This window comes from Eretmochelys imbricata, chromosome 11, assembly GCF_965152235.1.
Source record: "Eretmochelys imbricata isolate rEreImb1 chromosome 11, rEreImb1.hap1, whole genome shotgun sequence".
Lineage (NCBI taxonomy): Eukaryota > Metazoa > Chordata > Testudines > Cheloniidae > Eretmochelys > Eretmochelys imbricata.
Window position 1 is genome coordinate 9,871,640 of NC_135582.1, and position 12,735 is coordinate 9,884,374.

The window sequence follows — 12,735 nt, forward strand, 5'->3', positions numbered from 1 at the left end:
TCTAACAGCCTTTTATGTACTTGAAAACTGCTGTCATGTCCCCCCTCAGTCTTCTCTTCTCCAGACTAAACAAACCCAATTTTTTCAATCTTCCCTCATAGGTCATGTTTTCTAGACCTTTTAATCAATTTTGTTTGCCCTCCTCTGGTCTTTTTCCAATTTGTCCACGTCTTTTCTGAAATGCAGTGGCTAGAGCTGGACACAATACTCCAGTTGAGGCCTTATTAGCGCAGAGTAGAGTTGAAGAATTACTTCTCGTGTCTTGCTTACACCACTTGATGTTTGCTTTTTTTGCAACAGTGTAACACTGACTCATATTAACACCACCCTATACCGGAAACCTACTGACCACGATACTTACCTACATGCCTCCAGCTTCCATCCAGGACACACCACACAATCCATTGTCTACAGCCAAGCTCTAAGATACAACCACATTTGCTCCAATCCCTCAGACAGAGACAAACACCTATAAGATCTCTATCAAGCATTCTTAAAACTACAATACCTACCTGCTGAAGTGAAAAAACAGATTGACAGAGCAGTACCCAAAAGTCACCTACTACAGGACAGGCCCAACAAAGAAAATAACAGAACACCACTAGCTGTCACCTTCAGCCCCCAGCCTCTCCAGCTCATCATCAAAGATTTACAACCTATCCTGAAAAGTGATCCCTCACTCACACAGATCTTGGGAGACAGACCAGTCCTCGCTTACAGACAGCCCCCCTGAACCTGAAGCAAATACTCACCAGCAACCACACAACAAAAACACTAACCCAGGAACCTATCCTTGCAACAAAGCCTGATGCCAATTCTGTCCACATATTTATTCAAGTGACACCATCATAGGACCTAATCACATTAGCCACGCCATCAGGGGCTCATTCACTTGCACATCTACCAATGTGATCCATGCCATCGTGTGCCAGCAATGCCCCTCTGCCATGTACATTGGCCAAACCAGACAGTCTCTGAGCAAAAGAATAAATGGACACAAATCTGACATCAGGAATCATAACATTCAAAAACCGGAAGGAGAACACTTCAATCTCCCTGGTCACTCAGTAACAGACTTTAAGGTGGCAATTTTGCAACAGAAAAGCTTCAAAAACAGACTCCAAGGAGAAACTGCTGAGCTTGAATTAAGATGCAAACTAGGTACCATTAACTTGGGTTTGAATAGAGACTGGGAGTGGCTGGGTGATTACACATATTGAAGCTATTTCCTTAATTTAAGTATCCTCACACCTTCTTGTCTAAATGGGCCATCTTGATTATCACTACAAAAGTTTTTTTTTCTCCTGTTGATAATAGCTCATCTTAAGTAATTAGCCTCTCACAGTTTGTATGGTAACTTCCAACTTATCTGTATGTATGTGTGTGTGTGTGTGTGTATATATATATATGTTCCATTCTATGCATCCTATGAAGTGAGCTGTAGCTCACGAAAGCTTATGCTCTAATAAATTTGTTAGTCTCTAAGGTGCCACAAATACTCCTGTTCTTTTTGCGGATACAGAGTAACACGGCTGCTACTCTGAAACCTGTCATATTTGGCTTATGATCCACTATGACCACCAGATCCCTTTCTGCAATACTCCTCCCTAAGCAGTCATTTTCCATTTTGTATACGTGCAATTAATTTTTCCTTCCTCAATGGAGTACTTTGCATTTGTCCTTATTGAATTTCATCCTATTTACTTCAGGCTATTTCTCCAGTTTCTCCAGATCACTGTGAATTTTAATCCTATCCTCCAAAGCACTTGCACCCCTCCCAGCTTGGTATCATCCACAGACTTTATAAGTGTACTCTGTATGCCATTATCCAAATCATGTATAAAGATTATTGAATAGAACCAGACCCGGACCAATCTCTGTGGGACTCCACTCGATATGCTCTTCCAGCTTGACTGTGAACCACTGATAACTACTCTTTGGGAACAAAAAGAAAAGGAGGACTTGTGGCACCTTAGAGACGAACAAATTTATTTGAGCATAAGTTTTCGTGAGCTACAGCTCACTTCATCGGATGCATTCAGTGGAAAATACAGTGGGGAGATTTATATACACAGAGAACATGAAACAATGGGTGTTACCATACACAGTGTAACAAGAGTGATCAGGTAAGGTGAACTATTACCAGCAGGAGAGTGGGGGGCGAGGGGGAACCTTTTGTAGTGATAATCAAGGTGGGCCATTTCCAGCAGTTGACAAGAACGTCTGAGGAACAGTGGGAGTGGGGGCGGGGGGATAAACATGGGGAAATAGTTTTACTTTGTGTAATGACCCATCCACTCCCAGTCTCTATTCAAGCCTAAGTTAATTGTATCCAATTTGCAAATTAATTCCAATTCAGCAGTCTCTCGCTGGAGTCTCTTTTTGAAGTTTTTTTGTTGAAGCATTGCCACTTTTGGGTCTGTAATGGAGTGACAGAGAGATTGAAGTGTTCTCCAACTGGTTTTTGAATGTTATAATTCTTGACATCTGATTTGTGTCCATTTATTCTTTTACGTAGAGACTGTCCAGTTTGACCAATGTACCTGGCAGAGGGGCATTGCTGGCACATGATGGCATAGATCACATTGGTAGATGTGCAGGTGAATGAGCCTCTGATAGTGTGGCTGATGTGATTAGGCCCTATGATGGTGTCCCCTGAATAGATATGTGGGCACAGTTGACAACGGGCTTTGTTGCAAGGATAGGTTCCTGGGTTAGTGGTTCTGTTGTGTGGTGTGTGGTGGCTGGTGAGTAATTTGCAAACTGGATACAATTAACTTAGGCTTGAATAGAGACTGGGAGTGGATGGGTCATTACACAAAGTAAAACTATTTCCCCATGTTTATCCCTTCCTTCCCACTCCCCACTGTTCCTCAGAGGTTCTTGTCAACTGCTGGAAATGGCCCACCTTGATTATCACTACAAAAGGTTCCCCCTCGCCCCCCCCCCCCCGCTCCCCTGCTGGTAATAGCTCACCTTACCTGATCACTCTCGTTACACTGTGAATGGTTACACCCATTATTTCATGTTCTCTGTATATATAAATCTCCCCACTGAATGCATCAATGAAGTGAGCTGTAGCTCACGAAAGCTTATGCTCAAATAAATTTGTTAGTCTCTAAGGTGCCACAAGTACTCCTTTTCTTTTTGCGAATACAGACTACAACTGCAAGTCTGAAACCTGTCTTTGGGAACAGTTTTACAACCAGTTATGCACCCAGCTTATAGTATGAACATTAACTCCTTCGTCATGCTTGAGAACTAGGTAGGCACGTCACTTCATCTCAGCTCCAGTTTCCCCAAAGCCACCAAATGAGTGTCTAGAATTGCCCTGTTCTTTACATTCCCTCTGAAGCATGTGGCCAACTGTCAGAAGAAAGGATACTGGGCTAGACGAACCCATTGGTCTGACCCATTTTGGCTGTTCATATGTTCTTATGTTTCTCTGAATCTACAGAGAGCCTGGACCAATTGCTCCAAGTGGGAAGGAACTGACTCAATCACTTCAGGGAGGTGCGACCCCAAATGCCCAGGAAAGATCATTTAGATGTCAATATCGTTAACTACTGCCTTCCTCGTGCTAGGAAATAGAGGGAGGGTCATCACAGATTTACACCATTTACTGTGAGTGAACCAGTGGGGCAAGTAGATTTTTAGCTCTTACCAGTTCGGTATCAACCCCCTGACCCCGCCTCGCCTCGCAAAAAATGTTCTGTGACTAGAGCCCTGCGCAGATACAGATTTATACCCATGGATGTGGATATCCGTGGATAGAAATCAGTATCCACTGAACCGCAGGGCTCTCCCGGGAACCACAGTGGCAAAAGGAGCAGAAAGTGGGGCCGCTGCTCCCAGGAGCCAGCACTCCATGCCGGCAGCTCCTCCTGTGAGGTTGTACCACCACCAACCCTGTCCTCCGGCAGGGCTGTACAGACCCCAGACAGGAGATGCGACTGCATGGAAGGGCTGCGGGCAGTACAGCCACGCTGGAGGAGCTGCCAGGGCAGGGTGCTGGCTCCTGGGAGAGCAGCCCCATGTTCTGCGCTTTTCGCCACTGCAGTTCCCAGGAGAGCCCTGCAGTTCAGCGGATACTGATTCCTATCCGTGGATATCCGCATCCGCAGGTATACATTTGTATCCTGACCGTACCGGCTTACTTGCACCACTGGAGTGAACATCATTCTTGTGCCACAAATGTGTGGCATCTGAGGATGCACCATCACTCTTGTCTCAGTCAAGAAGGAGACAAACCCCAGGAGCCTAGCAGAGCCCAGGGGCAATCAAGTAGAGCTCATCGGGCCGCATGATCACTCTTTGAATTTCTGTGCAATACGCCATGGAGGTAGTGTCTCATTTTGGCAATTTAAGTAGACCGACCACCACCTTTCCCAGATCCCAGTCTAACCCTGATCTTTGTAAAATCTGTAACATTAATAAGAGAGCCAACATTGTTGGCTAGTCCTCACTTTTCTCTCTCAATTGATAGGATCACCATGGAAAGATCCCTTCTGAGGTGTCTTTATTAGATAGCACGCAGTGTTATTGTCGCAGTGTGTGTCTCAGGATATTAGAGAGACAAGTTTGGCAAGGTAATATCTTTTATTGGACCAGCTTCTGTTGGTGAAAGAGGCAAGCTTACAAGCTTACATAGAACTCTTCTTCAGGTCTGGGAAATTTACTCAGAATGTCACATATTTAGCTAAATACAAGGTGGAACAGATTGTTTAGCATAAGTAGTTAACACCTATTTCAAAGAGCCATTCAAAGTGAAGGTTTCAGAGTAACAGCCGTGTTAGTCTGTATTCGCAAAAAGAAAAGGAGTACTTGTGGCACCTTAGAGACTAACCAATTTATTTGAGCATGAGCTTTCGTGAAGTGAGCTGTAGCTCACGAAAGCTCATGCTCAAATAAATTGGTTAGTCTCTAAGGTGCCACAAGTATTCAAAGTGAAGTGGCCTGTTGGTGGGTTACAGATTGTTGTAATAAGCCATCAATCCAACGTCTCTTTTCAGTCCATGATTTTTAGAGTCTAGCAAAGTTATGAATTTAAGCTCCCAGGCTCATCTGTTGAAGGTGTTGTGCTGGTTTCCTTTGAGGATGGGGACTGAGAGGTCAGACATGGAACGATTGCTTTGTGAAAAGTGTTCACCCATAGGTGATATGGTGGTTTTGTCTTTTTGTCATTTTCCTGTAGGTGAGTGTCCAGTTTCACCCACATAGCTGTTGTTGAGGCATTTGACTCACTGGATGTACACCACATGTTGTGATAGGCTTGTGTAGGACCCATGGATCTTGAAAGGTGTGTTGTGGGGGTGTTGATCATCATAGCAGTGGAGAGATGTCTGCAGGTTTTGCATCGGCTGATCTAGCAAGGTCTGGTGCAGCTTTGGGTTGGTGTGCCCTGGTCTGTGATGTGCTTGCTTCTGTTGATGAGCTTGGAGAGGTTGGGTGGTTGTTGTTGTTTGAAGGGGTTCAGGACAGATTTCTTTCAGTATGTGATCTCCATTGAGCATGGGTTGTAATTACTTAATGATACCCCATGGGGGTTCCAGTGTGGGGTGGTAGGTGACAACTAGGGGGTTCTTGTGACCCCTTAAAGACTAACAAATTTATTTTAGCATAAGCTTTCGTGGGCTAAAACCCACTTCATCGGATGCCTACAGTGGAAAATACAGTAGGAAGATATATATATACACAGAGAACATGAAACAATGGGTGTTGTCATACACACTATAAGGAGAGTGATCAGTTAAGGTGAGCTATTACCAGCAGGAGAAAAAAAAACCTTTAGTAGTGATAATCAAGATGGGCCATTTCCAGCAGTTGACAAGAATGTGTGAGGAACAGTAGGGGAAAAAATAAACATGGGGAAATAGTTTTACTTTGTAATGTAATGACACATCCACTCGCAGTCTTTATTCAACCCTTATTCAACTAGGGGGTTGAGGGGTTTTTATTTCCGTACTGAAGCAGGTTCTCTAGGGCAGGTTTGAAGTTCTCTACATCTTAATTTTATTTAATCACAACATGGTTGTTAACTGATCCAAGTATGGCTCTGGTGATTAATGCCAATAAGTATCTTACTGTCTAAAGTCCTGATCCTGCAAAGACTTACTCTTTACATGATCGAAACTAATATTCTGAATGTTCTTACTGAATCTCATCCTGTCCCTGGATATATCATCTGAGGGGCACTTGATATTTGTCCCCCACTGGGTTTGTTAAGAATCACTATTAATTTTAGGGCTAATATTGCCAGAATGAGATTCCCCAATTAGACACGAAGCACTTTGAGAGTTTAATTATTATTTCAATTGTTTCTAGGATAGAGTGATGCAATTCACTGGCTATAAAACTGTGATATCCATTTAGACCCAGTCTTGCCATATGTCCATCCTGGTATGAAAATACAAGCTCCATATGTGTGGTCCCAGAAATGAAGTCCAGTTTCCCTAATCAGAGTTGCTTTCTTTTATGGGTTTTAAACCATCAAACACCTGTAAAGAAACTACATCTGTCTATAGAGTTAACTGAATAAAGTGAAAAGAAAAGGAGTACTTGTGGCACCTTAGAGACTAACAAATTTATCTGAGCATAAGCTTTTGTGAGCTACAGCTCACTTCATCGGATGCTCACAAAAGCTTATGCTCAAATAACTTTGTTCGTCTGTATCCGCAAAAAAGAAAAGGAGTACTTGTGGCACCTTAGAGACTAACACAGCTGCTACTCTGAAATCTGAATAAAGTGGAACTCCAATACAGTGAAGCTGCACTTACAGTGATGTAGTGACAGTCTTGAGTTGTTTCAGTGCATTGCAATTCTGATTATAGTAATTCTTTGCATTGAATGGTCTGTCCAACTCTCATTTGAAGTCAATGGAAAGACTGCCAGTGATTTTTCAATGGGAATGGGATCAGGCCAGTATATCAACTTCCAATGAAGGATCTCAAAGCACTTTACAAACACACTAATGAATTGTCACAGTCCTACGCAATTTACAGAGTCGCATTCTGATGCCACAAATTGGGTGACGTTTGGGAGATATCATCACTTTTCACAACCTCCTGTGAGATAGGTGGTATTAGTCCCATTTTATAGATGAGGAAACTGAGGCAGAGAAAGGTTAAGTGACTGGACACATGAATTCCCTAGCAGAACTAGGAAAGGAACCCAGGGGTCCTGACTCCCTTCCCCTAGATCTTTAACGAGAAGACCATCCTCCCTCTCTTAGAATGAGGTTGTGCAGATCTGTGACAATTCATTAGTGTTGGTAGAGCGCTTTGAGATCCTTCACTGGAAGTTGCTATACAGCCCTGCTCTGATACCCACTAAAATTCTTCATTAAGAGTGTTCCATTATACTCATAATTATGCCTGGTTGACCCAGAGATATTGTGTTAGGAATAAGAAAAGGAGTACTTGTGGCACCTTAGAGACTAACCAATTTATTTGAGCATGAGCTTTCGTGAGCTACAGCTCACTTCATCGGATGCTGTAGCTCACGAAAGCCCATGCTCAAATAAATTGGTTAGTCTCTAAGGTGCCACAAGTACTCCTTTTCTTTTTGCGAATACAGACTAACACGGCTGTTACTCTGAAACCTGTGTTAGGAATAGTTGTAAGAGAACCCGAAAAGATATTGCAAATGTCCTTGCAGCACCCTGGTCTAAACATCTCTCAGTACAGAGAACTGTCATGTTCTTTAACTGCTGGATTGCCTCTCTGTCTCATTCATGATTATTTATAAATAACTCTGATTCCGCTATCTGGAAAAAACATTTCTTCCTCCTTGAGGCTGGTGTATGTGATACTGTGTGAGCCAAGATTGGATATTTGAGCCAGATCCTACTCCTACAGAAATCCGCACGAGAAGGATCAAACCACAAAGAGGCAAAATAGCTGAGTACATTGGTTACCTCCTCTCTTGGGAGCCCTTTATCAGTACCATGCTCCAATTACAGCAGGTCTGAAAAGGCCAGGAGACTCAGCTCAACTGAATGGAAACACCTTGAGCCATTGCCCGTGTCTCGCTTGGAGCCGAGCCTTCTGTTGTTTGCAAAGTTCAATTATAGCACAAGCTGCAGCCAAACAAGAATTCAGCTGTTTGTGTAAACAGTGATCCTTCTCCATTACAGGATCCCGTGGAGTATGGCTCTTTGCCTTGGCTGGTTGAAGAGATTCACATGCGTCTCTGTCTACTTTTGTGGCTGTCTTCTTGCTCTGTTGCTCGCCTGAGGCACCTTCCGCAGATGAATGGGCATTGTTTATTATTCCACTAATTTGTATCCTTCAGAGGTGAAGTATTTTTGTTGCTGTTTAAGCTGTAACAATAACGCACCCATAATGCTTTACTTAATAGGGGGAAAAACCAAACCCACATGACAAATTGTTCCAATTTATCACAGCAACGGAAACCTGCAAGTCAGCTAAAACGCCCCCACATGCCAGCTTAGCCAACGTCAGTATTTAATGATGACCACATCTCTGACTCCTTCGCAGCGTCCTCTCCCTTACTTACCTCATAACAGGCCTTGCATGTTGCATACACTGCCTGTTACATCCTTAAAGCACGTTACAAGTGTTAACTCCTGAGTCACGCTTGAGAGCTTGGTGGGCACGTCACTTCACCTTGGCTCCAGTTTCCCAAAAGCCACTGAACAAGTGTCTAGAATCCATGCAGCGTTCAGATGACCTGTGTCCCCCTCTTTTCTTTCCTCTCCTCAACCCTTGCCAGAATCATGACCAAGAAACCCTGTAAGTAAGAGCCAACAGGCCTTGTACTAATGTATTATAAACACTGTAAACGTCTTACTGCCATTAGAATTCCTCCCTCTCCAAACAGTCCAGCAGACAGCTCAGCTACGCACAGAATCTACTATAGGTCCAAACAGTTGGGCAACTTGGCTGTTTCTAAGTGACTTACTCCTATGGTTTTCAAAATGGGCACTCCGTTTGGGGGCTCATTTGAGACACTTTGGGTTGGGTTTTGAGGACAGCTGAGCACCCACAGCGATTTGAAGTACTTGCCTAAATCCAGCCCTGAGGCACCCGGAGGCTTGGAGTGAAACCAGTTCTAGTTTCCAGCCCATATCTTGGCTGTTTCAACCCCCAAAAGCTGTTGGTTGGACTGGATTTTCCTGGTTGCTTTCTGCTGAGTTTCATTCTTAGTCTTGCTTTTATCAGAACATGGTGCAGACAGCAGGAGACCCTGAAAGGAATGAGTTTGAGCCAGGGGCTTCCAAAGCCATTCCAGCTGGCAGTGGGGGAATAGGGCTGGGTTGCTCACCATACTGGTACTGGGCTAGGTGGCTTTTCACTTCTAGGTCACAGGTTCAAAGCTAGTTTGGGCTGGTAGTGGCCAGCTGTTAGCACTTAGCAGCTGGTCAGTGCTGTATGGAAAATGAATTGTTGGTGTTAGTCTAGTAACTAGTAGACAAGTGTCCATACCCCCCAAAATATTGTAATGGTTACTGCCAGCTGGGCTCCTGGTTGGCTGCCTCCATGAAGAGGCTGAATAGGCCTTGGAGATTACATTATGCTGGAAGGCAATGTGTCCAGGGGATAGACCACTGGGCAGGGATTTAGAAGACCTGGGTTCTGTTCCTGGTTCTGTCATTGGCCCGGTGGGAGACCTTGGGCAAGTTGTTTCAGCTCTCTATGCCTCAGTTTTCCCATCTGTAAATCAGGAATAATGACACTGACATTCCTTTGTAAAGTGGTTTGAGATAATAAGCATTAGGTTTTAATGTTACTTATTGCACTGGTGGGGTGGAGTGGGGTGGTTTGGATTGCTTTACAAGGCATGTTGCTAAGTAGCCCTGCAGGCTGAATTCCTCTGACAATGCAGCACCTTCCACCAGGCACTAAACACTCTTTTAAAAAATCCATTATCCAGCAAATTGCATATTACAAAGGGGGGCCACATGATCCACTTCAATGGCAGTGAGTGGCAGAGACCATTAGCATTACAATAAATGGCTTTTTTATTTAGTGAGATGGTGAGACAGCTCTATAATTCACTTGGTGTTTAACACAGGCCAGGGAGCTCATCTCTGTACATAAAATACATTAGATGGAGCACCTTCCTGCCCATATCTGTGATAAAGGGCTGTTATAATGAGGCTAATTAGGAGGAGTTAAACACACAGCAGAGACCACTCCACTGCAGCAACTCACTGCGCTTTGAGTCACGGGCTGCACAGTGCAGAAGGTACAACAAAGTACTCAGGAAGCCTCTAAATTTCTATTTGGGGTGGGGGAGAAAATAGCTCGTCCTCTGCATTTCAACTCCAGACCACAGGGACACCCCCTCTCTGTCAGAGCTCTGTAGATCTGGGAAAGCATGGCTGGGGGGGCAGTAGCTGTGAGTGGATTTCCCATTCTGGGAGCTACTGCTGAGTTCTCTATTTCCCTTCTGACTGTTTAGAGATCACCTAGCACACTGTAGGCACTACATTAAAGTAATGACGATGCTGTTCAGAACTACATGTTACTCAAGAGGAATGAATAAATGCATTGGTAAATGTTTTAATAGATTGCATCTAACAAGGATGGGACTAAACCAGCCAACTTATTGGCCTCCAAACTAGAATTATTGTTAAAAATCAATGCATCTTCAAGTTGAGTATTGGCTAAGTGTGCTGCTGGCTGTTTTTGCATCCATAAGTGGATTGTGTCTTGGGTCTCTGCCCGAGGTCTCTGCCCCATTTTGTTTCTGCTCATCTCTTCCAACATTAAAACTTAATAAGAACCTTCTAAATTGTGGGGGTGGGAGGGAACCATGCTGAATTGCTGTTGCTTTCCACGTAGTTGTTTTTTTGACTGGTACCTACTGTGTAATGCTGTGCTCTGCCTCGTACTGAATGGGGTAAGACTAATGGTTTTTTTTCCTTTTAAAGTAATATTTGATCCAAAGCTTTTTAAAAATAATTTCCCTTGCTCATAAGAAGGGCACAATCCTGCTCCCATTAGAGTGAATGGGATTTTTTGCCTGAATTAGGAGCCGTACATCTGGGGTTTGTTCTTTTAAAAACTGCTTTCCATAAATGCAACTTTTTTTAATATTTAGCTTGTTCTTCAGCATTGCAAAGGGGTTTAAAGTGTCAAAAGGCAGACTGAGCTCTGCTAAGCAGCAGCCACCCTTTAAGGGGCTTCCATCCCACAAGCCCAAAGTGGTCGGCAGCATAGCATCCAGGCGTTAACACAGCACACCTAAGTCATGCGCTCTCTCCCATTTACCTGCCTGGGAGCTGAACTGTGAGCGGACACTTAAAAGGGTTTTTAATCTGCAGCTGCCCAAGAGGCTTGTTAAGGTGGCCCATGTAAGGCTTTGCCTAGGCTGACTGGAGGCTGATCCAGTAGGATCTCTCCTCCCAATCTTATCTCTGTGTCAGTTTTGCCTACCCACATTCTGTTGTCACCAGCCTCCACGTATGGACAGAACAGTCACTCTCACATGGTAGTGTCCTCGAAGGGTAGGCAAGGGGTAGCAACTCCATAGATTTTTTGTTTGTACTGTCTTGGTCTCTGACAATATTCTTCTGCAAGCCCTCCTCACCCACTTCCAATCCTGCTGCGATCCCAGGATCATCCCTTGAAGGCTGCTCTAACTTGTGCCAGCTTCCAACAGCTACAAGGGGCTCAGACAAGCCTTGACCATGCTCTCTCTTCCTCAGCCATGCTCCCTCCACTAGCAGCAGGGAGAGGGAGAAACTGCTACACCTGCTTTATGCCCCCGGAGGTTCCCTCTAAACTGGGGTGACCTCCCTGTAGCAGCTATGCAGGCTTTAGCACTGTTGTGCCCAGGTTCTGGGCCAAGAAGCGGAGAGTTTTAGTTGCCCTGAGAAGCCCCCTTTGCCAGCATAACACTCTGTCTGCCTAGCACTTACAAAGCCCACACCATGCTGTGTGTTAGATTTAGGCTTCAAAGTATCTTTTGACATAAGGCCTGGTGTGCATGCAGGACAGGATCCTGTCTCAAGAAAACTGACTGCATCAAGCTCTGTGAAGAAATTGAAGTATCACGTAATGGTGGTAGAGTGTCCCTTGATGCAGATATTTGACTCTAAGGCTGCAGAGTTTGTTTAGTGCCTTAAAAGGGTTCAGGACCAGGAAATGAAGGTATTTCTAGAGCTCCCAACGCGCTAGTATCTAGAGGCAATGAACTCTCTCCCCAGGCACTCCCATAGCTTTCCCAGCAGAGAAGGCATTGTGTGTAAACCTGTGAGTCTGTCACATGGGTCACAGATTCCCTGACTTTCCGTGACCTCTGTGACTTCTGCAGCGGCCGGCTCCAGGGCCGCTTGAGCTGCTCAGGCAGCCCCTGGGTGAGTTGTCCCAGCTGCTGCTGGTGCAATCTCAGGCTACTGCCCTCACCCCCCAATAGCAGCAGGAGGAGTTTGGGGGGGAGCTCAGGGCTGGGGTGCAGGAGGGGGTGAAGGCTCTGGGCAGCACTTAACTAGGGGGGTAGGCTCCCTGGAAGCAGCAACATGTCCCTCCCTCAGCTCCTAGTTCTGCGCACTGCCTCTGCCTGCAGGCACTGCCCCCACAGCTCCCATTGGCCACGGTTCCCAGCCAATGGGAGCTGGCAGCATGCGGAGCGAGGAGCTTAGGGAGGAACATGTCGCTGCTTCCAAAAAAGCTGGGTAGGGAGCCTGCCAACCCCGCCAATTCTACCCCTCCCCCCACCCAACACCAGCGGGGGTCCTGGGCTGCTCCCACCCGAGCACCCGCAATG